Consider the following 17,099-nt stretch of genomic DNA (forward strand, 5'->3'; position numbering starts at 1 on the left):
TGGTTACTTACCGGGCACAGGCCCCGGTCTAAAGCACGTTTCAAGTGTCACCTCCTTGAAATCTCAGAACAACCCCTCCAAGATCTAACGGAAGAACATGGTAAATCACCAACTATTCAGTGGTGGAGCCACGATCTGAGCCCAGACATTTGAGACTTAACCACCCCAGGTACTGTCCTTATTAAGAAGAGACACAGTCCCAGTTGCCACGGTCCAGAAGGAGCCGCGCAACCTTTTCAGGAAGAAGGGATCATTTTTATATATCCGAAGGGGCTTGTGGTTCTGGCTGAGGGCGGAGGTAGGCAGGTATGTGTTCAACAGTTGGATCTCCAAGAGGAAAAAAAAAAAAACAAAACACTCACCAGTTTCCCTGGTGTAAACACCCCCACCATGGCTCACTCCAAGCTACCAAGGCGCCCTTCACCAGACGGGGCTCGGAAGAGATGCCCACCCGTGGTCTGCTCTGGCAAGCCCGTGTGAACTGGCTTCTGCACGTCACTGAGTCAGGGGGGCCCAAGCTGCCCGTGCAGACAGAAGGTGGCTTTAGAGGACCCCTCTTTTCCCCTGGGGGCTTCCAGCGTCGTTCAGGAGAGAAGCGGCACCGGGTACCCACACTCAGGGCCCATGCCAGGGTTGTGCAGAAGGTTCCAAACCATGGCACATGCTATGGAGTTTGTAGAAGTTCACAAGTGGGAAGGAAGTGTGTGTGTGTGTGTGTGTGTGTGTGTGTGTGGAGGGCGGGGAGGCGTCAGTGCTGTGTATCCCACTGTCCCCTGCAGCTGGGAACTTGTGGAGGACAGGGACCGCCTCTTCCCTCCCCCGTCCTTGGTCAGTTCCTGCAACCCCTTGCCCTCTCAAAGTGCCCAGAAAACCCCTCTGGGTGCTGTGAACTCCTAATGTGTGGTAACAACTGTGCTGGGGGAGGGGTGGCACCAAAGGCCCGTGGCCCCCTCCTCTGGGGCTCCCAAGTGCCTTCTGTGAAACCAAACACTCCCCCCAGTCGCCCACCCGGACACCTGACTCCCTCCTGGGGCCCACTCTGGGCGCAAGCCTGTTTCCTGTCTGGGTTGGTAACCCCCTGAAATCCCGGCCTCCCTCCCCCGATCCCTTCCAAATGCTTATTAAGCCGTTTGCAAATCCAGGGCTGAACTGAGCGGCGTGAGTTTAATAAAGCAGAAGACAGATGCCATCCATCACTGGGGCCCCGGGTGGGGCGCGGTGAGTTGATGGACTCACACCCTTCTGGCTGCTTCTAGGTCAGCCAGCCACACATCCAAACCAACTCTTCTCCCTGCCTGCCCTGGCCACGTTCTCCATTCGGGACCACCTCCTGGCTGCATGCGGCCACCCTTGAGGTCACATTCCTGCCACAGATTCCCCTCGGGGGACCTCTTGCTCACTGTGGACGGAGAGTGTCTGGGAATCGAGGGAGGCTGGCCCAACCCCTGCATTCCGCGCGGATATCTGAACCAGGCAGGACCTAGACGAGGATACAAGACTTAAGTGGGGGCCCCAAACCTCAGTAATCAAGATAAATAATATTTTGAGGTACTATCTGAAAAAATCAAAATGAATGCCAAAAAAATCACGCTGAACAAGCTACTATAATTTTACATAAGGACAGGATCTTCCCTGATCGCCCCTTACTGCCTCAGTCTCCAACGTGACTCATTGTGGTCCCGAGAGCAGCCACTTGGAACTCAGTGGGTTCAAAAGCAAGTTCCTGATCTGCCCCAAACCTGCTCCTTTACACTCATCCTCGTAGGCAGCTCTATCCTTCCAGTCACTTTGGTCAAAAAAACCGGAGTCGGGCTTGCCGGCTCTCTCTCACACCCACACCCAACTTTTAGGAAATCAGGTCGGCTCTAATTTCAAAATGCACCCAGAATCCGACCACTTCCCCCCCACCTCCACTGCTTTCCTTCGGGTCCCATGTCTCCCCTCTGCTCAGAATCCCTCCATGGCGTCCCCTGCCCTGGGAATAAAAAGCCTGACCCTATCATAGCCCTATATGATCTGTCCCCTTCCCTCCTCTCACTTGCCTCCCATTATTCTCTCCCTTGCTCCCTGTATTCTGGACCCAGCCAGCTAAACACACTCCTGCCTCAGGGCCTTTGCACTTGCCATCCCTCCACCTGGGACACTCTTACCCGAGATGTTCACGTGGCTCCTTCCCTTGCCTCTTCAGAGGTCTGCTCAAACGTCACCTTGCCACTGTATCTGAAACAGCATACTGCTGCCCCTCGTGGTATTCCCTATCTCATTTGCCTTTTTTCTCTTTTCTTTTCTCTTCTTTTTTCTTTTCTCTCTTCTCTTCTCTTCTCTTCTCTTCTCTTCTCTTCCTTCTCTTCTTCTTCTCTTCTCTTCTCTTCTTTTCTCTTCTCTTTCCTCCCCTCCCCTCCCCTCCCCTCCCCTCCCTTTCCCTCCCCTCTCCTCTCCTCTCTTCTCCTCTTCTCTTCTCTTTTGTTTTTAAAAATTTTTGAGGGCAGAGTTTGGCTCTAAGTCTCTTTTGTAACCTCCAATGCCTGGCAGTAGAAATAGAATTAATACTGTCTGCCAGCCCCACCTTGGTGTTGCCTCCCCACACGCTGGCCTTTGGAAGAAAGCTTTCCACTGAAGGTGCTGTGTCCTGCCTCTCTGTCAGTCTCTGGTTCTCATCTCGACCTAAGCCCTACAGAAGTCACCTCCTCCAGGAAGTCTGGCTGTTGGCTAAGGGTCTGCAGTCTGAGTCAGAATGGTGGTGTTGTATGAAGGGGTCTGAACAGGTACCAGGAGCTCTGGGATTCAGCCCTGCTTTGGATTCGACTCACTGTGTGTGCCCTTGGGCAAGTCGCCTCTCCTCCTTGGACGTCCATTCCTTCCTTAGGGTGAGGGTGTGCACCAGATTCCTTCTAGCTCTGACCTTTTCATATTTTAAAGTCTTTTCCTGAGAGCCTAATAGTCACCTCTGGAGCCAGACTGTCTGGGTTCAAGTCTTGTTACCACCGCTTTCTAGGCGGGCCATTTAGATGCTCTAGGCCTCTTTCGCTGCATCTGTAAAATGGGGCCAATCATGGTCCCTACCTCATGTGACTGTGTTGAAAACGAAACAAGAGAATGAGTGAATTCATGTGCAATGGCTCAGAAAGCACTGAAAATACTCCACAAATGTTAGCTTTTTTCTGTACCGTGAATGGTAGAATGATTGTGGAGGGTTCTAGCATGTTTAATTGGCATTTTCTATTTTCCCAAATACAGACGTTTGTAAACAACAGCGGCCCCAAACCTTTTCCCCCAGGGAGTGAAATGGCTGACAAGGGGCCAAGGGAAGCCGGCTCTCCCCGTCTTGTCTCTGGGCTGTCTCAGCTTCTCGCATCCCAGCCTCATACCCCGGCCAGCCTGCTGGGTGGCCACCTTCTTCCTCCAAGGGGCTCCCACATCCTATCCTCTGCACCCTGGCCTGCTCCCTCCTGGGGGCCCCTGGGCCCAGCACCCCCCTCCAACCACGTCCCCTGAGCCCACCAAGACCCGGGCCCGGGGCCGCAGCTCGCCTTTCACACCAGATGCAGGAGCCGGGCGCGGGAGCCCTGCCTGGGGCTGGGCTGGGGGCCAGCTCCACATCTGGCATCGATTACCAACGGTGGCTGCGCAGTGGACTCCTCTGCCTGCCACTCACCTATCTGCCGGGGTGACAGAGGAGATGGGAAAAAGGTTTTCACAGCTGGAATAAATTGAGGGGAAGTGGAGGGGGAGGGTCGAAAAGACACAAAAAAACAACATTGAACTCAAGATGGAAGAAAGACAGTATTAGAGGAGGTAATGAAGAAAATATGTGTGAGTGTGCCTCTGTGTGTGCGTGTGTGTGTGTGCGCGCGCGTGTGCACGCATGTGTGCCTGGGATAAGTGTGTGTCTGTCGGCAAGTGAGCCAGGGTATTTTGTTTAGCGTTATTTAGTATTTTATTTACTGGGCGGGGAGGGAGGGGCTGGGGGCTGCCCACTCCTACTGAAGACTGACCACCATTTGTGGTCTCCCAGGAGTCAGAGCAAGGGGCCTGGAGGAGGGGGAACAGGGAGGAAGAAGGGGTGGGGGAAGAGGGCAGGGCAAGGCCAGACGAGGAGACACTGAGCGGACAAGAAAAGGAAGGGGGGGCGGCGAGTAGAAAAGTAGGGCCCTTGGTAGAGAAGAAGAAAAGCCGATTGGCCCACGACATACCGGGGGCACACTGCTAACTCTTGCTGTTGCCAGAGTCCCTGGATCTGGGCCCCCGGAGCTGTGTTGCTCCCTGGGTGACAGCAGGCTGCGCCTCCCTTTCCTACCCCCATCCCCCACCTGCTGACCCCACAGGCTTCGCCCCCTCTCCCCCTCCCTCCCAGCCACCCACACCTCTGAGGCCAGGCCTCAGCAACTCCCCTCCTTCCCCATCTGCTCTCCATTGACACGAAGGAGCTTTCAATTGCCCGCTCATTAGTCACCAAGATATTTCCCTTGGACCAGCACCCCCCCCCCCCCCCACACACAACTCGTCTAGCTTCAATCGAGCCAGGGCCAGCGGGGTCCCAACCTCCCACCAGGCCCCTGTTTGCAGCGAACTATTCCTAATAACCTTGTCAGAACGCAGAGGAGCCGGCTGGCTGGGGACTAGGAGTGGGGGGCTATGGCCCTCATGGTGGAGGGGATCCTCAGAGGTCCCTGAAGTGTGTGTGAGGGGCTGGGGGCAGGTGGCCCACTGTAGGCTGCTAAAGCCCTTCATAATGTTATCCCTGTTGAGTCCATAAAAGCCCCCTCTAGCGTTACGGCATTTGAGAGACTATTAAGTTTTAAGGCCTTGGACCTCCAGGGAGGAGGCACGTTGACACGGGTGTTTTGTAGGCTCTTGGTTTACGTGGCTGCCGTCAGGAGGGACCGCTGGAGATGAGGAGGAGGGCACAGGCCTTTGAAAAGGGTGGTTGGGGCAAGGAAGAGCACTGGGGGCCAGCATGGCCTTCCAGATCTCTCCCCTGGTGTCCTGGTCAGTGGCTCAGATCGTAGGAGACCACAAGACCGCTGGGGTTGGTGAGCCGGGAGAAGACAGGGGCCTTTCCCCACGAGTCTAGGAGGGTTGACAGGCTTAATGAATGACAGGCTGTCTCCCAAGAGCTCCCCCCAGGCTTTGCTGCCACCCCTTCTCTGGAGGCTGGGCCTTTGCTCCCCCTCTTCGCCTCCCCTGGGCCCCCTGCGTCCCCAGGCTGGGCCCATGATGGCAGCCAGAGTCCCCATCAGAAGCAGCCTGGAGGGGCAGAGAGGCCCTGCCCGAGAGCCCAAAAACTGTGTTTCAATCCAGGCCCTGCCACTTACCAGCCATGTGACGTTGGTGCTGTCCTTTGGGTCTCATTTTTCTTACCGGTTCCCAGAGGGAGCTGGACTAGATAATTCCTGAACTTGCACCAGTCCTCCGAGTCCGACGTCACTCTCTGGTGGGAGAAGAAGTGAAAATCAGATTCCAGTGAGCCTTCAGGACGTTTACAGTGACAGCTTGCGTAATTTGCACGCTCACGACTTACTAGGCAGTTGAGGGTATTATTCTCTTACCACAGCTGCTCTCTGCTGCGGCGGCGATTCGACCCCACTCTGCAGCGAGGAAACTGAGGCAGTGGGAGAGGAAGTGCCCAGCTCGGGTCTCGCGTTCTCCATTACTCAGTCCGTTGCATGCCCCTCACCACCTGTTACCCCATTATGTGCTCCTGCTGTACAGGAGGACTGGGGGTGTAGATGGTGGACAGGTACAGCCCTGTTCTCTAGTGGTTCTCAAGAGCCACGAACACGTTCTTCTGGTCAACCCCTCTGAGCCTCAGTTTCACCCTCTGTGCATTGGGAATACAATGAGAGCAGAGAGGGGCGAGGCCGGGCCATACAGAGGGCTGCTTGCGTGTTAGTTATGGCTGTCACTGTCACTGCCGTCCTCGCAGGTTGCAAGATCCCTGCCTCAGTCGGCTCAGGGGGAAGAATCACTCGGAGAGAGTCCACGGAAGGGGGTCCGTGCACCGCGGTTTGGAGGTGACAGGTAGCTAACTGACCCTGCCACCACCTCTCTACCTGCCCCTCTCTCTTCCTGAGGCCTGCAATTTGGAGATAATAGTAATAATAACACCGCACATTTGTAGAGTACTCTCTTTAGCATTTCAATTCAATTCTGCAAATATTTACTGTGCGCTGACCGTGTGAGGAAGTTTCACATCGATCACCTTCTCCTAATTGGCAGACCCCTCCCTTCGGCCGCTGGCACACGCAGGCATCCACACACAGACCCGTGCACGTGTGTATGCACACGCGCACAACGCACACCCACCCACATGCCCGCACACGCGCACAACGCACACCCACCCACATGCCTGCACACGCGCTCATGCACAGGCACGTACACACGGGGCTACGGCCCTCGCCCACCTCCCCCGGCGCTTTACCCTCAACTTAGCGCTTTCACCTTAAATGAAACCTGGGGACCCTGACCTCCTAAGTCACCCTGCGGAGGCCTCTCCGTGAGGATGGCCAGATGGGTCTGCGACACTGAGAGACGGTGAGCTGGGTGCTTGGCACAACGGCTCGGGGGTCGGCCAGCCCCAGTTTACGTCCCTTGCGGCTTAACAGTTCCGTGTCCCTGGGACACATCGCTTTTTCTTTTGGTGCCTCAGCTTCCTTCTCTGTAAAATGGGGCTGGTGATAGTAGCCGCCTCGTGGGGGCGTCAGGATTAACAGGACGACACGCCTAGCACAGCGTCTGGTACACTACGGGCCATGGCCGTGGTGACATGATGGATGTGTAGCCTGGTCTCAGGTGGAGACATCTGTGCACCGCGGGCCCAGCTGAACCACATTTTCCCTCATCAGTCCACGATCAATGCCAACATCGGTCCTTGGGGCCAAGGTATTTATCCTCTGTTAACAACTATTCCTGGAATTCAGGAGCTTACTGTCTTCATGCGACCGAGCCCCGCGGATCCCTTACAATCTGACTCCAGTTACAGGAAGGTTCCTCCTTCCCTTCTTTCGGAGAACATGTATTGTTCCCTTCCTACGTGCTGGGTGCCCAGGAGACACCAAGGTGAACAAAACACCCAGCCTGCTCCCCACGAAGCTCACTGTCTAGGGGGCGGAGCACAGGCATGGAGGCGGGGCTTCTAGAAGATGGAAGGGGAGTGAGTCAGGGAGGAAATGAGTGTCTCACTGGAGGGAGGTGAAGGAGAACATTCCAGGCTGAAGGGCAGGGGGACACCTGGGTTTTGCAGACAGGACGATGCTGGGAGTGTGGTGGGGGGGGGGGGGGGCGCAGGGGGACAAAGAAGGCCCGACCATGGCGGGGGCAGACCGCACTACGCGGAGGCTTTCCAGAGGCCCGTTCCTCAACTCCATCCTGGAATACATCATGGCGTCTGCTGCTGAGACCAGACGAGGCAGCTGGCTTCTGTGCGGGGGCCTTGCTTATTGAAAAATTTGTCTGTTGTTCAAGAGAATTCTCATCAGTGCAATGAGACGCTCGGGCCATGAGAGGTAGCCTGGGCTGATGGGGAACGGCGCACAGATGTCCCATGATGCCCTCCATCTCAGCTCCCTCGTGGCGTTCTCTCACCTCCAGGTTTAAATCGGGTCTCTCTCTTTTCCTGCTGTTTGGATACCTGCGAGCAGAGGCTCACGTGATAGGACTCCACCACGGCCTCTGTTCGGGCGGCTCTGGCCAGTCGGCCCGGTTCATTGACCTGTGCTCTTTGCAACCAACAGGGGTAGCATCCCCCTTATTTTCCTGAGGCTCAGAGGTGAGGTGGGCTGTGTTCCAGGGCTGCTGCCTCCCTACCCACGTTCCTTGCCTGCCCTCCTGTGTTTTCCATAGTGACACTGACATCTCAGCCCCCAGACCCGAGGGGAAGCCGCAGGGCCAGAGGAGAAGGGACCAGGCTTTCTAAGACAGGCAAGTGCAGAAGCCCACTCCCCAGCCCCTACCCTGGCCACCCTCCCACTCTGGGTCGCTGCTTCCACTGCTCTGTTCTCCTCAGTGTCTAACACTTCTAGTAAACATAGTATTTTTTACTGATGTGTAATATACATATACACATGTGCATAAATTGTAAGCTTCCTGCTTGATGGACTTTTGCAAACTGAACACAGCCAGGTCACCAGCACTCAGATGAAGAATCGGGACAGGTACTACCACCTTGGAATATTTCATTGTGCCCCTTGTCAGGCGCTGTGCACACTAGTTTCTAATACAATAGATTTGTTTTAGCCTGCATTTGAACTTCATGTAAGCGAAGTCATGTCAGGATGTACGCTTTTTGTGCCTGGCCTCTCTCGCTCAAGATTCATTTACAGTCATCGTGGGTAACAATAGCACGTCGTCTCTCATTACTTTGTGATGGTCCATTGTGCAAATACACCTCAGTTTACTTCTGCGTTCTACTGCTGAGTCTTCCAGATTTTGGCCGCTACATATGTTGCCATGAATATTCGCTGGTGAGTAGAATTTCTGGGTCGTAGGGTATGTGTGTGTTCGGTTTCATTAGATAACGCCAGGAAGTTCTCGGTAATTGTTAAGCCAACTTCTATTCCCATCCAGCGCACTTTACTGGATGTAGGGTAGTATCAGATTGTGGTTTTTAGTTTTTGTGTTTCTCTGATGACTAATGAATTGTGTTTCTTATATTTATTACTTATTTGGATATCCTCTTTTTAAAACAATTTTGTCTTCTTCTCCTTCTCCTCCTCCTCCTCTGTCTCTGTCTGCTTCACCTTCTCCTTTTTTTTTTTTAATTTTTTTTAACATTTCTTTATTTTTGAGACAGAGAGAGACAGCATGAACGGGGGAGGGTCAGAGACAGAAGGACACACAGGATCTGAAACAGGCTCCAGGCTCTGAGCTGTCAGCACAGAGCCCGACGTGGGGCTCGAACCCATGGACCGCGAGATCATGACCTGAGCCGAAGTCGGATGCTCAACCGACTGAGCCACCCAGGCGCCCCATCCTTCTCCTTTTTATAATTATTATTATTTTTAAGTGGACTCTATGCCCAATGTGGGACTTGAACTCATGACCCCGAGATCAAGGGTCACATGCTCTGCCACTTGAGCCCGCCAGGCACCGCTGGATATCCTCTTTTTGTGAAATGCTTATTCAAGTCTTCTCATTTTTCTATTGTTTTCCATCTTTTTCTTATTGATTTGTAGGAAATATAATCTCCTGGATATGAGTCTTTTGGTGGGTAGACGTTCTACGAATATCCTTTCCCACCCTGTGGCTTCTCTTCCCTCCCTTCAAAGTGTCTTTTGATGAACAGACGTTCTTAATTTTAATGCTGGACAGTTTGTCAATGTTTGTCTTTCACAATAAAGTGCTTTTTGGGGTCTCTTTTACAGACATCTTTGCCTGTCCCAAAGTTATGAAGATATTCTGCTTTCTCCTAGAAGCTTTATTGTCATATCTCTCACATGTGTATCTGCAATCCAGCTGGAGTTGATTTGCGTGTATGCTGTAAGGTAGGGGTCAAGATTCATTTTAAAAATATGGGCTAGCACCATCTTGACCTTCGACCCCATCCACTCCCAATGAAAGACGTACTTTAATCAAGAGGGGCTTTTGTGTCCAAATGTGTCTTTTGTCAGCCAAATTCAGAAGCAGCCCTCTGGGCCTCTGTGAAGGGGCCAGGGCAGAGCTCTCAATGTGTGAGTTCCTGAAATTTGCTTGGCCCACCTCTTCCCAGGGAAGTGGCTGGGCCATGAGGAAAAGGGGGCAGGGGGACAGAGCGATGAAGCACATTCCTCCCCTGGCCCCTTTCAACTGGGATTCTATGAGATTTAGAGATGCCCGGGGAAACCCTAACTCCAGTGTCCCAGTTCAGAAGCTTGGGACTTTCTGTTTTTTCTGCCCACATTTATTCACTCAACAGATGTCTGGTTGCCTACTCTGTGCTGGTTACTGGTCACTGGGGATCCACAGTGGACAAAACGGACAGCAAATTCCACTCTCATGGAGAAAGGCGATGCGAACATAAATAAATAAAATGCATCAAGTGTGAAGGAAGATGATAATTGCTGTGGAGCAAAATAAGGCAGGACAGAGGGACTGCGTGTGTTAATTGTAAGTTGGATGGTCAGGGGAGGAAGGCATTATTGAGAAGGTGACATCCGAGCAAAGAGCCATGTAGATGTGGGGGGGTGGGGGGGGGTGGAGCATTCTAAGTAGAAGGAACAGTGAATATAAGATCCCAGAGGCAGGAAATGGTTGCACGGATAATGGGAGAGCTGAGAAGCCAAAAGGTATTGGTGAAACAGTTGGGCGGAAGCCGCTAGTGCTCCTAGGCTAGAGAGACAAAAGGAAGAAGTGCTGTTTTTGGAAACCGGGGCGGGGGTGGGGTGGGGGGGGGGGTTGTCACCCAGCCGAAGCTGCAACCAGAGTGGGTCTGTAAGGCCAGGAGATGGGGCCATGGAGGAAATGTGGCTGGAGGCAACACAGGGGGTAGACATACTCTGGTTTTCCTCTTCCACCTGCCTTCCAGTCTCCTGCCAGTGCCTCCCCTTAGCAGAACCTGGCCCGCAGCCCACTGATGGAATTGCTGGTCAAAGAAGCCTAGGGATCGCCCCCCTCCCCCCCTACCCCCGGAGATGCAGGGCAGTCCCAAGGAGATGAGAACTGGCCTTGACAGTGGACCTTCCGACAGCGAGATACCTCCTCACATCCTACCTCCTCCTGGCTAAAGTGAAAAAGACCAATCACACCAAATGCTGGCAAGGACAGAGAGGACCTGGAACTCTCTCATCTTGCTAATGGTGTGTATGGTAGTAAAAGTACTTCGGAAAACTGCTCGGCAGTCTCTCTGATAAAGCTGGATAGACACCCACCCAGGACCCAGCAATTCTACCCCCAGGGATGTACCCGAGGAGAAGTGAGAACCTACATTCACAAAAAAGACTTGTCCTCGAATGTGAATAGCAGCGCTGTAATAGCCAAAGTGCTGGAAACAACCCCAAATGTCTGGAAACAGGAAAATGGATTAAATTATGGTTAATGCCTACAATGGAATGTGCATTACAATAAAAATAAGCACACTAATGCTACATGCAACCACAGGGATGAATCCCCAAGACATTACGCCGAGTAAACTAGGCCAGACGTAACGGAGAACATAATTGTGTGACTGCGTGTATATCAAGCACAAAGACGGGCAAAACCGATCTACAGTGATGAGGGAGGGTGGCCTGGCAGGGGGCAGGAGAGAAACCTTCTGGGATTACGGAAAGGCTCTCTACCTTGGTCTGGGCGTTGACAACACAGATACGTTTGACAAAACTCCTCAACTGTACTCTTCGAACACATAAAAGACTTCAGCCTTTGTCTCCCTTCCTCTGCCACCAGCCCAGCTCGAGGAGTGCTTCTCGATGTCAGCCATCCACAGACCCCGTGGCTTTCTCCCACCCTGCACACGGGGGTGGATCCATGTTGCCACAGCAGCCGTTGGGGACAGCACGTAGCTCTGGACCTGGAGCCCAGGATGCCCCGTTTAAGTCGTGGCTCATCCTCTCCCAGCTGTGTCATTTAGTTGAGCCACATCACTTCTGGGAGTCCTCTTTTATCATCTGAAAGACGGGCTAACAACACCTCCTTCAGAGGATTGTTGGGGAAATGCAAATGAGCTAGCGGCAGGGAAAGAACTTCTGGAAACAAACATTCAGCAACCATAGGGTACTGCTCATACCGCTCAGCCACAGGTGACCCTGACCAGTGCGGGCCTGACTCCTGCACAGTTGACAATCTGGGTATAACTTTTGACTGCCCGAAAACTTTATTACTGATAGCCTGCTGTTACCAGAATCCAACCAGTAACATAAGCAGTCAATTAACACATATTCTGTATGTGTATTGTAGACTGTATTCTTTTTTTAATGTTTATTTACTTATTTAGAGAGAGAAACACAGAGAAAGACAGTATGAGTGGGGGAAGGGCAGAGAGAGAGAGAGAGAGAGGGAGACAGAGGATCCCAAGCAGGCTCCACACAGTCAGCCCAGAGCCCAACACAGGGCTCGATCTCACCAACCGTGAGATCGTGACCTGAGCCAAAATCAAGAGTCAGATGCTTAACTGACTGACCGAGCCACAGAGGCGCCCTGTATGCTGTATTCTTACAACCAAGTCATCTGGGAGAGAAAATGTTAAGCAAATCATAAGGAAGAAAAAAATACGTTCACAGAACTGTACCGTATTGAAAAACATCTGCATATACATGGACCCGTGCAGTTCAAACCTGTGCTGTTCAAGGCTCAACTGTATATAGGAAATTTCAATGGCTACTTGTGTAGCACTGAGGCAGATTGGATCGTCGGCCCCAATTCTTTCCTCCTGGTGATCCGACTCTACGCCCACACCCTGTGTCACGTGACTCCACGTTCCCACCGCGCTGGTGGCCGGCTTGGTCACCTGACTCCCAATGGCATGTCAATGGATGCGAGCAGAGCACAGGATGAAAAACGTTTGTGCTGTTTGAGCTCCAGCGATAGCCTCGCTGGCCCAAGGAGAACGTGGAGTAGCCTTGAGCCCAACCCACAGGCTGTGAGTAAGAAAAACAAAGCCTTGTTGTAAACCATGAAGTGCTCCCGTGATTTGCGAGGCATCATTTCTGTGGTGATGGCTGACTAACGCAGCCTCAAGGTCATCCCCACGAAGTCTCCATTCACTTGCCTCTCCAGTCCCATTTCCAACAACTCAGCTCCAGCTGAAGCAGTCTGTTCACTGTCCCGTGAAACTCAGCAGCCCCTCTCACTCCCCCCCGTCTCACTTAATGTCTTGTTTTCCTTCCCTGTCTCCTGTCCTTTCCTTCCCTGTCTCCTGAGTGCCAAAGGTTTTCTCCCTCCACTGTGCCCGTCTGTACCAGCTATATCAGTCTATACCACCTATCCTTCGAAAGACAATGGGAGTACCACTTCCCTGCGGAAGCTTGTCTTCACTGCCCACCCCACCTGCCCCTGGGCACCCTCCCTCTGCCGAGCTCCTGCAGCCCAGCCAGTCTATGTCCATCACCATTGGCTTAATCTTTCCAAACGAATAGAAACGTCCTTCATCTCTCTGGGGCTTAGGAGTTTTCTGGTCAGCATGGAATTGTGCTTTGGGAAATACCTGTTGGCGAAGGAAGGAAGGAAGGGGTCAACGAGACCCCCCCAAGTCACTCGCCGCAGAACAGCCAGCTTCCCTAAAGTCTGCCTTCGCTAAGGTCTACCTTGGCGCCCGGTCCAGAAGTTTCAGTGAGTACCACCCACCTGGCAATCTGGGGAGGACGCATCTGCCACCTGGGGTGAAGCGCAAGAGAAGGGCGATGGTTCTAACTCTGTTCTTCTCCTTCCCCATCCCTGTCTCATCCCTTCTCTTACCCGTGTCTCTATCTCACTTACGGGCTCTAATGACTTCCCAGACTGTGGACTGTCAACCACCCAGCTGGGATCTAGACTGTCTAAACCTATCCTGGTTTTCATCTCGGTGTGGGTGCCCAGTGTTTCGGGTTGGTTGCTCAATAAATACTTCATGTCTGCTGGGATGGATGACACAATCTGTTAAAGTGGGTTTGGAATATGATTTTTTTTTTAAGTTTATTTATTTTTGAGAGACAGAGCGTGCCCGCACACAAGTGGGGGAGGGGGGAGAGAGAGACACAGAATCCGAAGCAGGCTCCAGGCTCTGAGCTGGCAGCACAGAGCCCGACTCGGGGCTCAAACTCACAAACTGTAAGATCATGACCTGAGCCGAAGTCAGACACTTAACCGACTGAGCCACCCAGGTGCCTCTGGAAAATGATTTTATGCTTGGCGGTTTGGGGTCCAGCCTTTCTGAGTTCTGAAACACTTAAAAACTCCGACACCGACTATTTTGGGGGCTTGGGGGTGATGATGACAGACACCAGCAGCCTTTGGAAAGTTAAGGGGCCAATCGGCAGAATGCTGCTGTTTGAAGGGGTCTTCCAAGTGGGCAAGGGGGCATCTGTTAGAAAGTCCCTCTTCGAAAAGTTCCCCATACTCACATGTCCACTAAATGACAAGGACTTCATCGGGTTAAAAAGCCCCTCTTTTAAAACTCAGCCAATTGTTTGAAGAGATGCGATCACCCAACCGAGTTGCCCAGGAACTTGGCTGGGTGATATTCCAGGCCACAGGCAGAGGAGAACATTTGCTCCAGGTCAAAGTCCCAGAGCTGGGCTGGGCAGAGCGGCAGAGTGGGAGCTCCAATCTAGGTCCAGAGAAAGGCCAGAGGAGGGCAACCAAAACAGAGTAGGCTTCAAGACGAATGTTCCTCCTTCTGCACTTTTCTCCCAGATTTTGGGGCATGGAGAGGTCTGGATATAGAGATTAGGATTATCTTGAGCCTCCCAGTAGATGCCTAGGCCTCTTGGTGGTGGGAAGGGGTAGGTGCTAGCGTAATGGTAGGGGGGGTAGAGACTGCTTCCATTGCAGGGCTGTGAATGCCTTGTAGGGTGGGGCTGGGGAAGGAGGGAGGCTTGAAAGAGAGACCAGGGGAGGAGTGTGGGGAGATGGGGCCTGAGAGAGAGAGTCTCGGCATCCACGGGCCTCCAGCCCACGCTGCAGGAACGGCCCAGGTCCCCCCGGGGCTCAGTGGCAGGGGTCCAGGAGTCAGCCTTCTGTGTGGGATGCAACCGGGCAGGGAGAAGGGAGAAGGAGGAGGAGGCAAGTGTCGAATTAAGGAGTCATAACTCCCAGGGAGTGACCCGGCTGCTCTGTGGGGCCCACCTGGGCCCCACATCTTCAGGATTTATGCAGTTGCCATGCCTCCTTGGGGCCCTGCCTCCTAACTCAAATCACGGGATTATTTATTCCTGCTAGCATCAGCTGAGAGGGCTGAACTCCACGGCCAGCTCACCCAGAGCACACTAGGGAGCGAGCGGGGGCTGGGGACAGGGCTAGAGCACAGTGCAAGGGTACAGACAGACAGACAGACACAGGCCAGAAGGGCCCATAACCCCACCTCCTCGGCCACAACACAAGCCAGCGAGTCCCAAGCTAGACCACAGTGCCCAGTCCCTGGAGCACCTCAGGGAATAGTGGAGGTTATTTTAAGGTTGTTTCCACATCCTTATCTCCCCAACCCCCCATCCGACAAACAGTCAGACAGAAAAACAAACAGACCAGAGGTGCAGGCTGTTCTCATGGAGAGGCAGACCCCCTCCTCCCTTCCCCCATCCCCAGACTCTTCCCCACCAAATTCTTCCAGGCAGGGCCCCAATGCTTCTGTTCATCTCATCCAAAGGGGATGATCCTGCTATCCATGTTGAAAAACCGCTTTCCCCAATGACTTTTTCCTACGCCATCTTGCAGGAATACACTGACAGGGTCTTGGGAAGGATGGGATGGGGCACTTGCTGGCCGGGTGAGGCCCAGTGCGTCCCAGCCAAGCCCTACATCCTGGCCATTTGGGTCAGACATCCCAAGTGGACCGTTTTATTTTTGCTGCAGGCTAATTTGTGGCCTCTGTACGCGATCCTCCCAGAGACACTCAATTCTGGTCTCTGCAGGGAAGGAAACAGTACGTAGTGTAGAGAGAGCTGAGGCAGGATATAAGAGGCCCATAACAGGAGCGGCCTTTTGTGTGTTCCAGGCCCCACCGGGGGTGGGGGGCTGGCAGAAACAGAACCGTAGGCTTATTTAGTCAACGGATGTTTACTCTGTGGTTACGCTGGGCCATTCTAGGCACTGCACATTGACAGGGGGACCTGACAGCCTGGTCCGGCCCTCAGGGAGCTTAAATTCTAGTTGGGGGAAAGAGCCTGGAGCAGGATGGGGAGGGACGTGGGACCCTAGACAAAGATGGAAATGTAGGGCTCAATGCATGGTGGGTCTTGTAGGCTCTTAGCAGTTCAGATTTTATTCTAAACACAATGGCAATGGCAGGAGAGAAGGTTCTTGGAATCCCCAGTCTTGTAGAGGGGGGAAGGGAACACTTGAAATGTGGGAACCACAAAAGATCTCCTATGAGTTGGGGGTCCTGTGAGGGATGCAGTGTCTGACTTAGGGGGTGGGGGGACAGGGGCTCTCCCTGGTAGTCTCGGTCAAGGGTCTCAAAGGCAGCCTGTAGGCCTGGTCAGACTTCCTGCCTCCCTGCTTCTCATCTCTATTCACTGACTCCCCATTTCCCACCATCTTTCCACACTCCCCATCTGGCCTTCAAGGTGTCAGGCAGCCTCTGCCTCCCCATCGGACTCAGGTCAGGGCCTTAGGAGTTCTAGATCAGGGGTTCTAGGCTCTTTGGACACCTATATGGCAAAGGCAGCCCAGGGCGCAATCAAGACACGACCTCAAGGCTCATGAGCCAGGCGAGTCCTGATCTGAGGAGAGGAGCCCTCTTCCCCACCTGGCACCCCTGCACCTCTGCCCAGCCCCACCCCCATTGCTCTCCAGTGGCTTTAGGCCACCTCTCCTTCGTTATCCCCAGTGTGGGCTGGACATTCTCAGGCCAGAGCTTCGAGTTGCAGCAGTGGCCAAAGAGACCCATTAGACGATCCATCCATCCTTCCATCCGTCAATTAACCAGAGGGGCAGGGACAAAGCTCCAATTGAGAGGTTCACTAATTTGGAGAAACTGTGGATGTTTAATCAAAACATCCTTGCTCTTTGGGGGGAAAAGTGTTCCTCAGGCAATGATTTGGTGGTTTTGTGTTTTCCCATACGGAAGGGGCAGGAGGCAGGGTCTGGCAGCTTGATCATCTGGGGTGGGGGCTGGTGAATGAGTGGGAAGTTGGGGGAATCTCTGTCTCCTTCCTCAACCACAACTCTCTTCTTCCAATTCAAATGATGGGGCAGGGAGAGGTGCAGTCCCCTGCCAGGTCCTAAGCATTGGTGTCCTGGGTTCAGCCCAAGGAGCCCTTGGAGGGTAAGAGAAGTCTCAACTTGCCTCATCTCTGCAACTCCATCCCTTAGTCTGTCATTCCTGACATCATTTCTCCATTTTCCAAACGTCCTCTCCAGTCCCCAAAGGATTAGTGCAGGAGGGGACAGTGGGATCATCACAGATCTCTGGGGTCCCAGAAAGTCCCAACAGTGCCCAGCGTCTGAAAGCAGAGCAGGGACCCAGGTGTCCCAGGGCTCCACTCGGAGCCTTT

At 53.3% G+C, this 17,099-nt stretch overlaps 2 long non-coding RNA genes across 2 annotated transcripts; one reads left to right on the plus strand and one right to left on the minus strand.

Annotated features, from left to right (window-relative positions):
- Window positions 1-1,145: 1,145 nt before the first annotated feature.
- Window positions 1,146-2,286, minus strand: LOC109261770 (uncharacterized). Its single transcript, XR_002077517.2, has 2 exons — window positions 2,151-2,286; window positions 1,146-1,480 (listed from the first exon to the last, which is right to left on the minus strand). It is a non-coding gene; the product is annotated as an uncharacterized LOC109261770 (long non-coding RNA).
- Window positions 2,287-9,269: 6,983 nt separating this feature from the next.
- Window positions 9,270-10,602, plus strand: LOC109271804 (uncharacterized). Its single transcript, XR_002082123.2, has 3 exons — window positions 9,270-9,482; window positions 9,893-10,083; window positions 10,502-10,602. It is a non-coding gene; the product is annotated as an uncharacterized LOC109271804 (long non-coding RNA).
- Window positions 10,603-17,099: the final 6,497 nt, after the last annotated feature.

Source organism: Panthera pardus, unplaced genomic scaffold (genome assembly GCF_024362965.1).
Source record: "Panthera pardus isolate Hobbes unplaced genomic scaffold, ASM2436296v1 HiC_scaffold_17, whole genome shotgun sequence".
NCBI lineage: Eukaryota > Metazoa > Chordata > Mammalia > Carnivora > Felidae > Panthera > Panthera pardus.